This window comes from Oncorhynchus nerka, linkage group LG24 (genome assembly GCF_034236695.1).
Source record: "Oncorhynchus nerka isolate Pitt River linkage group LG24, Oner_Uvic_2.0, whole genome shotgun sequence".
Lineage (NCBI taxonomy): Eukaryota > Metazoa > Chordata > Actinopteri > Salmoniformes > Salmonidae > Oncorhynchus > Oncorhynchus nerka.
This window is the reverse complement of record NC_088419.1, coordinates 41,775,679-41,794,472: the sequence shown is the minus strand read 5'-3', so window position 1 is coordinate 41,794,472 and position 18,794 is coordinate 41,775,679. Positions and strand designations below refer to the sequence as shown.

The 18,794-nt window shown below is 45.0% G+C and overlaps 1 protein-coding gene across 1 annotated transcript in view; it reads right to left on the bottom strand.

The window, feature by feature from the left end:
* LOC115108006 (kelch-like protein 29) overlaps positions 1–18,794 on the bottom strand; it is a 333,260-nt gene that overhangs the window by 297,646 nt on the left and 16,820 nt on the right. Inside the window, 1 exon segment of the mRNA XM_029631860.2 lies at positions 13,042–13,107. The gene's annotated coding sequence lies outside the window, so the exon portion shown is untranslated.

Sequence of the window (18,794 nt, the reverse complement as noted above, 5' to 3'; positions counted from 1 at the left end):
GGGATGCAAAGCATGATGTGGATGTGGATCCCCAATAGGTTGAATGGCAGCCAGGGGATATCTGAGGTGTGTGTGTGTGTGTGTGTGTGTGTGTACGTGTGTGTGTACGTGTGTGTAATGCTAGCTGTCAGCAAATGCAGGGAAAGCTAGTCCTCATGGGAGGCTCTCGGCAAATAACACTGGGACGACAGAGCCACCTTTGTCACCGTATAGAGAGAAAGTCTATGGATGCATCTGAAATGACACCCTATTTCCTACATAGTACACTCATTTTGACCAGAGCTATAACCTATTCCCTATATCGTGCACTACTTTTGTCCAGAGCCCATAGCATTTGCAATAGTCAACGACACTATGGCTTTGCAGAACTCAACAGGCTATTTTTCTCTCTCTCGTAATTGTTCTTGAGGTGAATTAACAGCTATGTCAACATTACTTCTTGGGGTGGTTGGTGATTTAAGTGCTCAATTAAGCTACTACAGTACTGATATACAACGCTTCGGGCACTTGGAAAAGGGCTAAATAAATCAAGTCCATTATCATCGATATACAGTAAGTTATACTCATACACAAAGCAGGCAATCACACAAGGTACTGCTCTGTTAGGCATACAGTATGTTGTTTGATCTCCTTCCCTCACAGCCACTTCCTCTTGAGCCCCCACCGTTTTGGAGCCACAGTAGCAGAGGTCTGACAGCATATCCCCCTGCCCACCACTGCAACTGGACACAGAAACAGACAAAGGAATTGGTTTTATGTTCAACATTTCCCCTTAAGGCCTACTGGAGAAGAGGACACATTAGAGCAACAGTGGCAGGGGTAGTTATTCACTGAAACAATATCTGTGCCTGTAATGTTCTCAGAAGATCTGGGGACTTATTTTATTACCAGTATAAAGAACTATATGGTGTAATAGTGTATCAGAACAGCAATAACGCTACTTAAAATATGACATTTGTCAAAATAGGTTGAGCACTTCATAATTCACTTCCTTCTATATAGTTTTATGGAACTCTGTATGTGCGTTATAATAGCATGTTCCTTTTCTCCTTCAGTCACTGGAGAAAGACACATACACAGAGACAGAGAGATAGAGACAGAGAGAGAGAGCGAGAAAGATGAAGAGAGACAGAAAATGAGACAGACAAACAAAGAGACAAACAGAAAGAGAGAAAGCCAGAAAGGAAAACAGACCCTGACCAAATACAGACTCAGAGACGGACGGCACCAGATTTGCCAGTTCTTATTGTGAGATGTTACCCCACACTTCCACCAAGGCACCTGCAAGTTCCCGGACATTTCTGGGGGGGAATGGCCCTAGCCCTCACCCTCCGACCCAACAGGTTCCAGACGTGCTCAATGGGATTGAGATCCAGGCTCTCCGCTGGCCATGGCAGAACACTGGCATTCCTGTCTTCCAGCAAATCACACACAGAACGAGCAGTATGGCTGTTGGCATTGTCATGCTGGAGGTTCATGTCAGGATGAGCCTGCAGGAAGGGTACCACATGAGGGAGGAGGATGTCTTCCCTGTAACGCACAACGTTGAGATTGCCTGCAATGACAACAAGCTCAGTCCAATGATGCTGTGACACACCGCCCCAGACCATGACGGACACTCCACCTCCAAATCGATCCCGCTCCAGAGTACAGGCCCCGGTGTAACGCTCATTCCTTCGACGATGAACCCCTGGTGAGATAAAACCACGACTCGTCAGTGAAGAGCACTTTTTTCCCAGTCCTGTCTGGTCCTTCGACGGTGGGTTTGTTCCCATCGGCGACGTTGTTGCCGGTGATGTCTGGTGAGAACCTGCCTTACAACAGGCCAACAAGCCATCAGTCCAGCCTCTCTCAGCCTATTGTGGACAGTCTGAGCACTGACGGAGGGATTGTGAGTTCCTGGTGTAACTCGGGCGGTTGTTGTTGCCATCCTGTACCTGTCCTGCAGGTGTGATGTTCGGATGTACCGATCCTGTGCAGGTGTTGTTACACGTGGTCTGCCACTGCGAGGACGATCAGCTGTCCGTCCTGTCTCACTGTAGCGCTGTCTTATGTGTCTCACAGTACGGACATCGCAATTTATTGCCCTGGCCACATCTGCAGTCCTCATGCCTCCTTGCAGCATGCCTAAGGCATGTTCACGCAGATGAGCAGGGACCCTGGGTCTCTCTCTTTTGGTGTTTTTCCCAGAGTCAGTAGAAAGGCCTCTTTAGTGTCATAGGTTTTCATAACTTAGCTTAATTGCCTACCGTCTGTAAGCTGTTAGTGTCTTAACGACCGTTCCACAGGTGCATGTTCATTAATTGTTTATGGTTCATTGAACAGGCATGGGAAAAAGTGTTTAAACCCTTTACAGTGAAGATCTGTGAAGTTAAGTTAGTTGGATTTTTACAAATTATCTTTGAAAGACAGGGTCCTGAAAAAGGGATGTTTATTTTTTTGCTGAGTTTATATACAGGAGTCATTGTCCATTTGGAAGACCCATTTGCGACCAACTTCCTGACTGATGTTTTGAGATGTTGCTTCAATATATCCACAATTTTCTTCCCTCGTGATGCCATATATTTTGTGAAGTGCACCAGTCCCTTCTGCAGCAAAGCACCCCCACAACACGATGCTGCAACCCCCGTTCTTCACAGTTGGGATGGTGTTCTTCGGCTTGCAAGCCTCCCCCTTTTTCATCCAGACATAACACTGGTCATTATGGCCAAACAGTTCTATTTTTGTTTCATCAGACCAGAGGACATTTCTCTAAAAAGTACGAGCTTTGTGTAGTTGCAAACCGTTGTCTGGCTTTTTTATGGCGGTTTTGGAGCAGTGGCTTCTTCCTTGCTGAGTGGCATTTCAGGTTATGTCGACATAGGACTCGTTTTACTGTGGATATAGATACATTTGTACCGGTTTCCTCCAGCATCATCACAAGGTCATTTTCTGTTGTTCTGGGATTGATTTGCACTTTTCGCACCAAAGTACGTTCATCTCTAGGAGACAGAACGCGTCTCCTCCCTGAGTGGTATGACGGCTGCATGGTCCCATGGTGTTTATACTTGCGCACTATTGTTTCTACAGACAAACATGGTACCGTCAGGCATTTGGAAATTGCTCCCAAGGATGAACCAGACTTGTGGAGGTCTTGGCTGATTTATTTTGATTTTCCCATGATGTCAAGCAAAGAGGCACTGAGTTTGAAGGTAGGCCTTGAAATACAGCCACAGGTACACTTCCAATTGACTCAAACGATGTCAATTAGCCTAACAGAAGCTTCTAAAGCCATTACATCATTTTCTGGAATTTTCCAAGTTGTTTAAAGACACAGTCAACTTAGTGTATGTAAACTTCTAACCCACTGGAATTGTGATACAGTGAATAAGTGAAATAATCTGTCTGTAAACAATTGTTGGAAAAATTACTTGTGTCAGGCACAAAGTCGATGTCCTAACCGACTTGCCAAAACTATAGTTTGTTGACAAGACATTTGTGGAAAAACAAGTTTTAATGACTCCGACCTAAGTGTATGTAAACTTCCGACTTCAGCTGTATACAGTACCAGTCAAAAGTTTGGACACCTTCTCATTCCAGGGTTCTTTATTTTGACTATTTTCTACATTGTATAATAATATTGAAGATATCAAAACTATGAAAGACGATGGCCAGAGCTTACCCATGATGTTGCACAACGATTTTAAGTCGAGTCATTGTTTTAGTTAAAGTTAAAGTATGATATATTTGGACTTGAAGTAGAATTGTGTAGTTTAGAGTGTGTAGTTTTAGAGTGATTATCTTAATTTACCGAGGTTAGCTAGCCAGCTATTTGTCGTCCTTAACGTAGGAGACACTGCTAGCTAGCCAACAGCTAGCCAACGTCTACCGAATAGAACTTAACAACCCGGTCGCATTCCGCCTCGCTTCACAGGTAGTATCACATTTTCATTTCATTTCATTACAGTACAACGGTTTGATTTGTTTGATCGTAGCTAGCTACATAGCTAGCTACATAGCCGTCTCTGTATCAAAGATAATTGTGTAGTCTAGAGCGATTTTCTAGGTTACCTAGCCAGCTATTGTCGTTCTTTTAACGCAACGTAACGTAATCAACACTGCTAGCTAGCCAGCTAGCCCCCGAATCAACAACGCAGCCACTGCCAGCTAGCCTACAAAGTCAACAACGCAGCCACTGCCAGCTAGCCTACTTCAGCAGTACTGTATCATTTTTAATCATTTTAGTCAATAAGATTCTTGCTACGTAAGCTCAACTTTCTGAACATTCGAGACGTGTAGTAGTCCACTTGTCATTCCAATCTCCTTTGCATTAGCGTAGCCTCTTCTGTAGCCTGTCAACTATGTGTCTGTCTATCCCTGTTCTCTCCTCTCTGCACAGACCATACAAACGCTCCACACCGCGTGGCCGCGGCCACCCTAATCTGGTGGTCCCAGCGCGCACGACCCACGTGGAGTTCCAGGTCTCCGGTAGCCTCTGGAACTGCCGATCTGCGGCCAACAAGGCAGAGTTCATCTCAGCCTATGCCTCCCTCCAGTCCCTCGACTTCTTGGCACTGACGGAAACATGGATCACCACAGATAACACTGCTACTCCTACTGCTCTCTCTTCGTCCGCCCACGTGTTCTCGCACACCCCGAGAGCTTCTGGTCAGCGGGGTGGTGGCACCGGGATCCTCATCTCTCCCAAGTGGTCATTCTCTCTTTCTCCCCTTACCCATCTGTCTATCGCCTCCTTTGAATTCCATGCTGTCACAGTTACCAGCCCTTTCAAGCTTAACATCATTATCATTTATCGCCCTCCAGGTTCCCTCGGAGAGTTCATCAATGAGCTTGATGCCTTGATAAGCTCCTTTCCTGAGGACGGCTCACCTCACAGTTCTGGGCGACTTTAACCTCCCCACGTCTACCTTTGACTCATTCCTCTCTGCCTCCTTCTTTCCACTCCTCTCCTCTTTTGACCTCTCCATCTCACCTTCCCCCCCTACTCACAAGGTAGGCAATACGCTCGACCTCATCTTTACTAGATGCTGTTCTTCCACTAACCTCATTGCAACTCCCCCAAGTCTCCGACCACTACCTTGTATCCTTTTCCCTCTCGCTCTCATCCAACACTTCCCACACTGCCCCTACTCGGATGGTATCGCGCCGTCCCAACCTTCGCTCTCTCTCCCCCGCTACTCTCTCCTCTTCCATCCTATCATCTCTTCCCTCTGCTCAAACCTTCTCCAACCTATCTCCTGATTCTGCCTCCTCAACCCTCCTCTCCTCCCTTTCTGCATCCTTTGACTCTCTATGTCCCCTATCCTCCAGGCCGGCTCGGTCCTCCCCTCCCGCTCCGTGGCTCGACGACTCATTGCGAGCTCACAGAACAGGGCTCCGGGCAGCCGAGCGGAAATGGAGGAAAACTCGCCTCCCTGCGGACCTGGAATCCTTTCACTCCCTCCTCTCTACATTTTCCTCTTCTGTCGCTGCTGCTAAAGCCACTTTCTACCACTCTAAATTCCAAGCATCTGCCTCTAACCCTAGGAAGCTCTTTGCCACCTTCTCCTCCCTCCTGAATCCTCCTCCCCTCCCCCCTCCTCCCCCTCTGCAGATGACTTCGTCAACCATTTTGAAAAGAAGGTCGACGACATCCGATCCTCGTTTGCTAAGTCAAACGACACCGCTGGTTCTGCTCACACTGCCCTACCCTGTGCTCTGACCTCTTTCTCCCCTCTCTCTCCAGATGAAATCTCGCGTCTTGTGACGGCCGGCCGCCCAACAACCTGCCCGCTTGACCCTATCCCCTCCTCTCTTCTCCAGACCATCTCCGGAGACCTTCTCCTTACCTCACCTCGCTCATCAACTCATCCCTGACCGCTGGCTACGTCCCTTCCGTCTTCAAGAGAGCGAGAGTTGCACCCCTTCTGAAAAAACCTACACTCGATCCCTCCGATGTCAACAACTACAGACCAGTATCCCTTCTTTCTTTTCTCTCCAAAACCCTTGAATGTGCCGTCCTTGGCCAGCTCTCCCGCTATCTCTCTCAGAATGACCTTCTTGATCCAAATCAGTCAGGTTTCAAGACTAGTCATTCAACTGAGACTGCTCTTCTCTGTATCACGGAGGCGCTCCGCACTGCTAAAGCTAACTCTCTCTCCTCTGCTCTCATCCTTCTAGACCTATCGGCTGCCTTCGATACTGTGAACCATCAGATCCTCCTCTCCACCCTCTCCGAGTTGGGCATCTCCGGCGCGGCCCACGCTTGGATTGCGTCCTACCTGACAGGTCGCTCCTACCAGGTGGCGTGGCGAGAATCCGTCTCCTCACCACGTGCTCTCACCACTGGTGTCCCCCAGGGCTCTGTTCTAGGCCCTCTCCTATTCTCGCTATACACCAAGTCACTTGGCTCTGTCATAACCTCACATGGTCTCTCCTATCATTGCTATGCAGACGACACACAATTAATCTTCTCCTTTCCCCCTTCTGATGACCAGGTGGCGAATCGCATCTCTGCATGTCTGGCAGACATATCAGTGTGGATGACGGATCACCACCTCAAGCTGAACCTCGGCAAGACGGAGCTGCTCTTCCTCCCGGGGAAGGACTGCCCGTTCCATGATCTCGCCATCACGGTTGACAACTCCACTGTGTCCTCCTCCCAGAGCGCTAAGAACCTTGGCGTGATCCTGGACAACACCCTGTCGTTCTCAACTAACATCAAGGCGGTGGCCCGTTCCTGTAGGTTCATGCTCTACAACATCCGCAGAGTACGACCCTGCCTCACACAGGAAGCGGCGCAGGTCCTAATCCAGGCACTTGTCATCTCCCGTCTGGATTACTGCAACTCGCTGTTGGCTGGGCTCCCTGCCTGTGCCATTAAACCCCTACAACTCATCCAGAACGCTGCAGCCCGTCTGGTGTTCAACCTTCCCAAGTTCTCTCACGTCACCCCGCTCCTCCGCTCTCTCCACTGGCTTCCAGTTGAAGCTCGCATCCGCTACAAGACCATGGTGCTTGCCTACGGAGCTGTGAGGGGAACGGCACCTCAGTACCTCCAGGCTCTGATCAGGCCCTACACCCAAACAAGGGCACTGCGTTCATCCACCTCTGGCCTGCTCGCCTCCCTACCACTGAGGAAGTACAGTTCCCGCTCAGCCCAGTCAAAACTGTTCGCTGCTCTGGCCCCCCAATGGTGGAACAAACTCCCTCACGACGCCAGGACAGCGGAGTCAATCACCACCTTCCGGAGACACCTGAAACCCCACCTCTTTCAGGAATACCTAGAATAGGATAAAGTAATCCTTCTCACCCCCCTTAAAAGATTTAGATGCACTATTGTAAAGTGGCTGCTCCACTGGATGTCATAAGGTGAATGCACCAATTTGTAAGTCGCTCTGGATAAGAGCGTCTGCTAAATGACTTAAATGTAAATGTAACTGAAAGAACGCATATGGAACCATGTAGTAACCACAAAAGTGTTAAAACAAATATTTGATATTCTTCAAAGTAGCCACATTTTGCCTTGATGGGAGATTTGCCCACTCTTGGCATTCTCTCAACCAGCTTCATGAGGTAGTCCCCTGTAATTCGTTTCAACTATCAGGTGTTAAAAGTTAGTTTTGCAGTCACAAAAAGTGCTATAATGAAACTGGCTCTCGTGGGGACAAAGTAAAGGAAGACCCAGAGTTTCCTCTTCTGCAGAATCTCAGTTAACTGCACCTCAGATTGCAGCCCAAATAAATGCTTCACAGAGTTCAAGTAACAGCCACGTCAACTGTTCAGAGGAGACGTGAATCAGGCCTTCATGGTGAATCAGGCCTTCATGGCAGATTTTTAGTTCCAACTGCTGTGTCTTTGTGAGACTCAGAGTAGGTACACGGATGATCTTCGCATGTGTGGATCTCACCGTGAAGCATAGAAGAGGAGGTGTGATGGTGTGTGGGTGCTTTGCTGGTGAAACGGTCTACGATTTTTATTGAATTCAAGGCACACTTAATCAGCACGGCATTGTGCAGCGATACGCCATCCCATCTGGTTAGCACTTAATGAGACTATCATTTGTTTTTCAACAGGACAATGACCCAACACACTTACAGGCGGTGTAAAGACTATTTGACCAGGAAGGAGAGTGAGGGAGTGCTGCATCAGATGACCTGGCCTCACAATCACCCAACCTCAACCCAATTGAGATGGTTTGGGATGAGTTGGAAAAGCATTCCAGGTGAAGCTGGTTGAATGCCAAGAGTGTGCAAAGCTGTCATCAAGGCATTTGGTGGCTACTTTGAAGAATTTAAAATATATTTTGATTTGTTTAACACTTTTTTGGTTACTACATGATTCCATGTGTTATTTCATAGTTTATGTCTTCACTATTATTCTACAATGTGGAAAAGAGTAAAAAAATTAAGAAAAACGCTTTAATGAGTAGGTGTGTCCAAACCTTTGACTGTATACGGTCTGTGTATGTATTTCTATCTATATATCTAAATGCCATAGCCCGAGGGACATCCCATGACCATTAATTCCCTGAAGCATTTACATTGTATATACAGTGCCTTCGGAAAGTATTCAGGTCACTCAACTTTTTTCAAATTTTGTTACGTTACAACATTCTAAAATTGATTAAATACTCCTTAGCAATCTACACACAATACTCCATAATGACAAAGTGAAAACTGTTTTTTAGACATTTTTGCAAATGTATAAAAGATAAACAGAATTACTTACAGAATACTTATTTACATAAGTATTCAGACCCTTTGTTATGAGACTCAAAATTGAGCTCAGGTGCATTCTGTTTCCATGGATCATCCTTGAAATGTTTCTACAAATTGGAGTCCACCTATGGGAAATTAAATTTGATTGGACATGATTTGGAAAGGCACACACCTGTCTATATAAGGTCCCACAGTTGACAATGCATGTCAGAGCAAAAACCGAGCCATGAGGTCGAAGGAATTAGCCGTAGAGCTCCGAGACAGGATTGTGTTGAGGCACAGATCTGGGGAAGTGTACCAAACAATATCTGCAGCATTGAAGGTCCCCATGAAGTGGCCTCAATCATTCTTAAATGGAATAAGTTTGGAACCACCAAAACCCTTCCTAGAGCTAGCCGTCCGGCCAAACTGAGCAATCGGGGGAGAAGGGTCTTGGTCAGGGAGGTGACCAAGAACCCGATGGTCACTCTGACAGAGCTCTAGTGTTCTTCTGTAGAGATAGAAGAACCTTCCAGAAGGACATGCACATGACAGCCTGCTTGGAGTTTCCCAAAAGGCACCTCAAGGACTCTCAGACAATGAGGAACAAGATTCTCTTGTCTGATGAAACCAAGATTGAACTCTTTGGCCCGAATGCCAAGCGTCACGCCTGGAAGAAACCTGGCACCATCCCTACTGTGAAGCATGGTGGTGGCAGAATCATGCTGTGGAGATATTTTACAGCGGCAGGGACAGGGAGACTAGTCAGGATTGAGGCAAAGATGAACGGAGCAAAGTACAAAATAGTTCCTCGATTTAAAACCTTCTCCAGAGCACTCAGGACCTCAGACTGGTGTGAAGGTTCAACTTCCAACAGGACAACGACCATAAGCACACAGCCAAGACAATGCAGGAATGGCTTTTGGACAAGTCTCTGAATGTCCTTGAGTGGCCCAGCCAGAGCACAGACTTGAACCCGATCAAACATCTCTGGAAAGACCTGAAAATAGCTGTGCAGCAACGCTCCCTATCCAACCCGACAGAGCTTGAGAGGATCTGCAGAGAAGAATGGGAGAAACTCCCCAAATACAGGTGTGCCAAGCTTGTAGCGTCATACCCAAGAAGACTCGTGGCTGTAATTGCTGCCAAAGGAGCTTCAACAAAGTACTGAGTAAACGGTTGATTAAAAAAATATCAAAACTTGTTTTTGCTTTGTCATTATGGAGAATGTGTGTAGATTGATGAGGAATTTAGAATAAGGCTGTAACCTAACAAAATGTGGAAAATGTAAAGGAGTAACTTACAAGTAATACATAGTGTAACGATCATCATGTACATTGTACATACATGGTTGTTTATTTATTAGCCATGTACTATTAGTTATTACTCGTGAAATTAAGTGTATTACCCTCAATGCATTGTACTGTCATCAAGGCAATGGGTGGCTACTTTGAAGAATCTAAAATGTTAAATATATTTTGATTTGTTTCACACTTATTTGGTTACTACATGATTCCATATGTGCTATTTCATAGTTTTGAGGTCTTCACTATTATTATACAATGTAGAAAATAGCAAAAAATTAAGAAAATGAATTAATAGGAGAGTCCAAACTTTTGACTGGAACTGTCAATAAAGCCCATTGAATTGAATTGAAAGAGACAGACACAGAGAGACTATAGGGATCCTCTCAGCAATAGCTCTTAACACTCCACAGCTAGATAAATTCACACATACAGGTGTCAAGTGGATTGAAGTTTCTCTGTTTCAGGTTTTCCCTGCCTTATATCACCCACTGCTATGATACTCATTCTCTCACTGAAACCACCTACTTTAGAAGAAAAGAAAACCTTGCAGGCAACGTTGTAATGCAAACGTATAGAGTAATAATTCTGGCTAGTGTTGGAGTTTATGCTAAACCATGGTCCCTAATGGATGGTGAACAGGCTGACGCTGATTGTTTGTGCGCGTGCATCAGTAGCTCCTTCACAGATATTAGGCTCAATGGCCCGGGTGAGATGTCATGTTGTGACCCGTGTGGTGCAGCATGGGGGGGGGGGGGGGTGTTGGGGATTGTGTGTTGTCATGTGACCCCTGCTGTGTGTTCCATCCCCAGGGGTCTCCACTCTCCCCACGACCCCCTACTGGGCGCAATGTCTTAATCACTCGGCTGAGAGACGATGCTTCAATGTTAATGTCTGCGTGTTGCAGTCTGTATACAGTGTGTGAGTGCGAGCTCAGGCTTCAAATTAGTGGAATGTATACGCTTTATGACAATAGATGTGCAGGCAGGGACAGAGGCCGTTTTACTACTAATGACCAAGGGCTGGTAGAAAACATGACCTTGCAGTTATATGCACATACCATATCACACTGGTTTCCATGTTAGAGGTCATATCATTGCAATCATTATATTTTCTGCTTAGCAGACACCTTTACAACAGACAACCCTCGTGATTTTCTGTCTATACAGCTAAGTACCGCACTAAGCTGAATCAAGCTAAACACACTTCAAAATGGTACAGCAGGCATTTTGAACTTCTTCAGCGGGTGAAGGAAGCCTACTCCAGTGGCCCTAGCTAACCGGAGTATGCCGAAACCAGCGGCCCTAGCTAACCGGAGTATGCCGAAACCAGCGGCCCTAGCTAACCGGAGTATGCCGAAACCAGCGGCCCTAGCTGACCTGAGTATGCCGAAACCAGCGGCCCTAGCTGACTGGAGTATGCCGAAACCAGCGGCCCTAGCTAACCGGAGTATGCCGAAACCAGCGGCCCTAGCTAACCGGAGTATACAGAAACCAGCGGCCCTAGCTAACCGGAGTATGCAGAAACCAGCGGCCCTAACTGACCGGAGTATGCAGAAACCAGTGTCGCTAACTGACCGGAGTATGCAGAAACCAGTGTCGCTAACTAACCGGAGTATGCAGAAACCAGCGGCCCTAACTGACCGGAGTATGCAGAAACCAGCGGCCCTAACTGACCGGAGTATGCAGAAACCAGTGTCGCTAACTAACCGGAGTATGCAGAAACCAGCGGCCCTAACTGACCGGAATTTGCAGAAACCAGCGGCCCTAACTGACCGGAGTATGCAGAAACCAGCGTCGCTAACTAACCGGAGTATGCAGAAACCAGAGGCCCTAACTGACCGGAGTATGCAGCAACCAGTTCTGCACCTGACAGGTTCAGCCCTCCCAGTGAGAAGGTTGTGGGGTTGGGAGATGGACCCCAGCACACATACTGAGTAGTGTTAAAATCAGGGGTGCACTGACCCAAGCCAAGCACACAGCCGAGTGACACCTGGTAAAATAAGGGTTAAATAAAATTAAAATAATCACACACACCCTCCTCCCAATCCCCCTTCACCCCACCCCCCTATGTCCCTCGAGGGACCAGCATGGATCAAAGCCGTGTGTGTCATTTTAATCAGGCAGCGCTGTGGGCAGCCCCATTAATTCAATTCCATTTCATCAGCGGTAAGTCGGGCCACCAGAGGGGACGACACATTCCTGGGGTCCTCCGGCCCAGCAGTAATCCTATCTCTTAATGACCCGAGACCGGACACTAAACCCATAATTGCTTGGTGCCTGGCTGCGTTTTTTTTTTGTTGCTTGCTCTCAGAATTCCAAGATCATGGCAGGTAGGACTAGACAAAAAGACAGACCTAGGTCACCCTCCCCTCTCTCCCTCCCTCCCTCCCTCCCTCATTTGGAAGGAGAGAAGTCAATCTAAATTAATGAAGCCGTGAATCAAGTAATTCAAGTGATTTGACCCCCCCACTAATTAAACAAATCGCATAGATGTGCACACACAATCACACACCATACTACAGGATCAAAGGAGTGTAATTTAAGTCTAATTACCAAACTCAGAAATATTTAGAGCCTAACTCGTTACACTTTTTTCCCCTGCTGTTCTAATACCAAGAGACATGAACTAAAGTCTGCTCAATTATACGCAGAAAATACAGAAGTAGGTTTGCGTTTGTCATTTTGTTATGCATCTGACCCTGAACGAATTACTTCAACCATATAAACCTCAACAGCTCACAAAAGGCTCATGAATATGCAACAGTAATAGCATCAGTTTTTCGAACAACACTCAAAACAATCTTTATAAACGTCAAAAGAGAGCTATACTGTGAAATCACCATCAGTCACCGAGACAGTTTCAGAGAAATCAACATCAATATTTCAATGTTTGCTTGAAAATGGTGTGTTCGACTGCATCAGATTACCTAGTCACTTGAGGTGTGTGTGTGTGTGTGTGTGTGTGTGTGTATATATTCATGATTGGTGGTTTTTCTCCAGGCATGATGAATTGTTTATTGGTAGATGAGATAATGAGCGTTTGATATCTTACCGTACCTTAGGTCTCTGGTGGATGGCGATTCTCATCACAGACAAATGAGATCTGAGTATTGCCGTCTACACCTGCAGAAACAATAACACCACAGCATATTGGTGAGAAAAGGGAAAAAACACTTATACCAATAATTAGCATCAGTCTCATCATCTATCCAAAATAGGTTTACTTCAAATCAGACATCAGTTCACTCACACACCAATTGGACTGCATGGACAATTCAAAAACATGCTTGTGGTAATCTTTGAGTGCAGACAAATTACATCCCAAACATGGTGTGTGATACACTACAGCTAAACCTGACATATCTGATAAAGCATATTTCTCTCCCTCTCTGTCTGTGTGTACATGCACTGTGTGTGTGTGTGTGTACACATCTGCACGTGCAGGAGTGTGAATGTGTGTGGGCATGTGTGCGTCTGTGTATACACGTTTAGAGGTCAATGTTAGACCAGACAGAGATTGGTAAAGGTCAGGTTGGAAGCATGGCTGGAATTGAACATGATCCCAGGGAGTAGTCGGAGCAAACGATACAGGTCAGAGGTGTTACACCATCCAACACCTACAACAATGTTGCATGCCAGAACTAAATGACCCGTCTTGTATGTTGCATACCAGAACTAAATGACCCGTCTTGTATGTTGCATGCCAGAACTAAATGACCCGTCTTGTATGTTGCATGCCAGAACTAAATGACCCGTCTTGTATGTTGCATGCCAGAACTAAATGACCCGTCTTGTATGTTGCATGCCAGAACTAAATGACCCGTCTTGTATGTTGCATGCCAGAACTAAATGACCCGTCTTGTATGTTGCATGCCAGAACTAAATGACCCGTCTTGTATGTTGCATGCCAGAACTAAATGACCCGTCTTGTATGTTGCATACCAGAACTAAATGACCAGTCTTGTATGTTGCATGCCAGAACTAAATGACCAGTCTTGTATGTTGCATGCCAGAACTAAATGACCCGTCTTGTATGTTGCATGCCAGAACTAAATGACCCGTCTTGTATGTTGCATGCCAGAACTAAATGACCAGTCTGGTATGTTGCATGCCAGAACTAAATGACCCGTCTGGTATGTTGCATGCCAGAACTAAATGACCCGTCTGGTATGTTGCATGCCAGAACTAAATGACCCGTCTTGTATGTTGCATGCCAGAACTAAATGACCCGTCTTGTATGTTGCATGCCAGAACTAAATGACCCGTCTTGTATGCTGCATGCCAGAACTAAATGACCCGTCTTGTATGTTGCATGCCAGAACTAAATGACCCGTCTTGTATGTTGCATGCCAGAACTAAATGACCCGTCTTGTATGCTGCATGCCAGAACTAAATGACCCGTCTTGTATGTTGCATGCCAGAACTAAATGACCAGTCTGGTATGTTGCATGCCAGAACTAAATGACCCGTCTGGTATGTTGCATGCCAGAACTAAATGACCCGTCTTGTATGTTGCATGCCAGAACTAAATGACCCGTCTTGTATGTTGCATGCCAGAACTAAATGACCCGTCTTGTATGCTGCATGCCAGAACTAAATGACCCGTCTTGTATGTTGCATGCCAGAACTAAATGACCCGTCTTGTATGTTGCATGCCAGAACTAAATGACCAGTCTGGTATGTTGCATGCCAGAACTAAATGACCCGTCTTGTATGTTGCATGCCAGAACTAAATGACCCGTCTTGTATGTTGCATGCCAGAACTAAATGACCAGTTTTGTATGTTGCATTTAGAACTAAATGACCAGTATTTTATGTTGCGTTTAGAACTGAACGCTCGTCTTTAAATCAGCTGATAACAAAGCCAGCATTCTGTATGGGTGACGGCACTTCAAAGGTCTCTATTGTGGAACGAACGTAAACAACGCTTTGTTGTTTCATAAACAAGGCCGTTTCTGACTGGTCCACGGTGACAGTGTTTGGAAGTTACCACAACGTGATCTATGATCTTATGATCTCATGTCATGATGTCATCCATCCCAGAGAGACCGGGAGATGGAGACCAGAGGATGGTAATGGCTGGAAACCAGGGTTTTCCCCTCAAGGTCTCAATAACTATTGCATACACTCCAACCCGGAAACCTAAATATAACAGCATCACAGAAAGAAATGCTATTTTTAATACTTTAACCTAAAGCATGTTTAGTTTTGCATAATATTTACCTTCAATAATGCCAAGTGATATGGAAACATCCAGACAATCCCACTGCCTAAATACAAGGACGTCATTGATTGTTTTGTCATGTCTCCATCTGCCATTCAAAGCAGTGTTTGAGAGGTTAGTCATGTTTCAACCAAACTAAAAAAAGGTGCTCATGTTGGACATCTGGCAAGTAAACGATAAGAAATGACCCACAGCTCAGAGAAACGATCAAATTCTTCTCTAAAAGGCCTTTAATTCAGGCAACTGTGAGAACATTCATACGTTTCTTTTCCCCTCAAAGCCATGGCTAGAGGAATTCCATTATGATGAATGTGCAAGATTTGAAACACCTCTTAAAATGCTGCACATTTGACCTTAGTGAATAGTAAAAACAGTGGCTGGCTAGTGTGAATAGACACATGTTATTAATAGTTTGGGGTGTTGTCTGCAGTTGCAGACATATTATACAGTGCCTGTGGAAAGTATTCAGACCCCTTGACTTTTTCCACATTTTTTTATGTTACAGCCTTATTCTAAAATGGATTAAATAAATAGAACAGCCTCAGCTATATACACACACAATACCCCATAATGATAAAGGGAAAACAGGTTTCTAAATTTTTTGCACATTTATAATTTTTTTTTAACCAGAAATACCTTATCTGCATAAGTATTCAGACCCTTTGCTATGAGACTCGAAATTGAGCTCAGGTGCATCCTGTTTCCATTGATCATCCTTGAGATGTTTCTACAACATGACTGGAATACACCTGTGGTAAATTCAATTGATTGGACTTGGAAAGGCACACACCTGTCTACATAAGGTGCCACAGTTGAGGTCAAAGGAATTGTCCGTAGAGCTCTGAGGGGAAGGGTACCAAAACATTTCTGCAGCATTGAAGGTCCCCAAGAACACAGTGGCATCCATCATTCTTAAATGGAAGAAGTTTGGAACCACCAAGACTCTTCATAGAGCTGGCCGCCCGGCCAAACTGAGCAATCGAGGGAGAAGGACCTTGATCAGGGAGGTGATGGTCACTCTGACAGAGCTTCAGAGTTCCTCTGTGGGGATGGGAGAACCTTCCAGAAGGATTACCATCTCTGCTGCACTATACCAATCAGGCCTTTATGGTAGTGGCCCAGACGGAAGCCACTCCTCAGTAAAAAGGCACATGAGAGCCTGCTTGGAGTTTGCCAAAAGGCACCTAAAGACTCTCAGACCATGAGAAACAAGATTCACTGGTCTAATGAAACCAAGATTTAACTTTTTGGCCTGAATGCCAAGAGTCACGTCTGGAAGAAACCTGGCACCATCCCTACGGTGAAGCATGGTGGTGGCAGAATCATGCTGTGGGGATGTTTTTCAGCAGTATTGACTGGGAGACTAGGCAGGATCGAAGAAAAGATGAACGGAGCAAAGTACAGAGAGATCCTTGATGAAAACCTGCTCCAGAGCACTCAATACCTCAGTCTGGGGTGACGATTCACCTTCCAACAGGACAACGGTCCTAAGCACACAGCTAAGACAACACAGGAGTGGCTTCGGGACACGTCTCTGAATGTCCTTGAGTGGACCAGCCAGGGCCCGGACATAAACCTGATCGAACTTCGCTGGGGAGACCTGAAAATAGCTGTGCAGCAATGCTCCCCATCCAACCTGACAGAGCTTGAGAGGATCTGCAGAGGAGAATGGGAGAAACTCCCATTTATGTAATATTTCAGTTTTTTTTATTTTATAAATTAACAAACATTTCTAAAAACCTGTATTTGTTTTGTCATTATGGGGTGTTGTGTGTAGATTGATGAGGGAAAAAACGATTTACTTTCCAAAGGCACTGTATATTGCATTCTGTCTTTTGAAATGTATTTAAGTGATATATTGGTTAATATTGGTTAATTTATGATTTATTCATTAGGCTTATCGTACCTAATCACTTGAAATACTAGTACTAGTTTAATTTATCTGAATTATAATACTCTTTATCTTGCTAATATTCATGTTCATTTATTTCACCAGGTAGGCCAGTTGAGAGCAAGTTCTCATTTACAACTGCGACCTGGCCAAGATAAAGCAAAGCAGTGCGACACAAACAACAACACAGAGTTACACATGGCACAAACAAACATACAGTCAATAATACAGTAGAAAAAGTCTATACACAGTGTGTGCAAATGAAGTAAGATGAGGGAGGTAAGGCAGTAAATAGGCCATAGTGGTGAAAAATTACAATTTAGCAAATAGATTTAACACATTATCATCATGCATCAAAAAGTAGAACATTCTGTATAACAATATCCTGAATTATGTCATTCTTCTAAATTAAGTCTCTATTTTTGTAAAAGGCATGTTATAAAAGTGTCCAGACACACTTTCATTGTGATTTCCCTTGGTTGAGAAACTTACCCCACCAGCAATAGACAAAAACTGTGCAGATGCAAAGTTGGGCAACAGAATTACAGTAAAATCTCCCTCAGTTCTTTATGCGACTATGCTTTCAAAACACTTAAATATCTGCTCTGAATTAAGATTCAAGGATGTCTGCAGAAAGAAGGGGGTGTCAGCTATGACATTTTAGGGCTGTGGCATTAATTGAATAACTGTGTAACTGACGGTTATGGATGCAGTCGGTCATGAAAATGAAAATAACCATCAAAACCGTTTAAATTGGCCTTGGTATGGCATCCGCTTGGCATCCGACTGCATGGCACTACAGAGGGTAATGTGTACGGCCCAGTACATCACGGAGGCAGAGCTCCCTGCATTCCAGGACCTCCATATCAGGCGATGTCAGAGGAAGGCCCTAAAAATTGTCAAAAGACTCTAGCTACCCAAGTCAGACTGTTCTCTATGCTACCGTATGGCAAGCGGTGGCGGTGCGCCGAGTCAGGGACCAAAAGGCTCCTGAACAGCTTCCATAAAACCCGTAAGACTTCTGAACAGTTAATCCAATGGCTACCCGGACTATTTGCAGTGACTCACATTTTCTACGTGTACGTAATTATATTATTACCTCTAACTCGTACCCCTGCACATTGACTCAGTATCGGTACTCCTTGTATTGTGTTTCTATTTTTTTTCTTCTGATTTGCTAATTATGATTATTTACTTAGTTTTTTAAACTCAGAATTGTTGGGAAAGGGCTCATAAGTAAGCATATAACAGTAGTCGAACCCCTTTGTATTTTGCACATGTGACAAATACAAATGAATGTGTCACTTCTGTGACCTTTCTTAAAGATTTGTGGGTTTTTGGTAATGGAATTACAAGGCAACGTTTATTCAACTTAAGGAAGGCAAATCATTTCTCTAAAACGAAACATGTAAGTTGGCAGACGTCTTTACTTCAACACTATTGGTGGTTTGATCCATTTCTATTAGCGTTTAAGACTTTCTGGTAGATGTTGTCCAAGACCCCTTTTCCATCTGTTTGACCAGAAATCAAAGCCTTTGCTTACTCCAAATGTTTCGCATAGAAATGGTCAAATAAATATAGACGTTTATTTTTGGACATTCAAATTGACATACTACTATGAGCTTCCCATCGGGTACTTATGGGTCCTTTTGCATGGAATTGCCCACTTACGTCGAGCTTCCTCTCGCTCCAAGC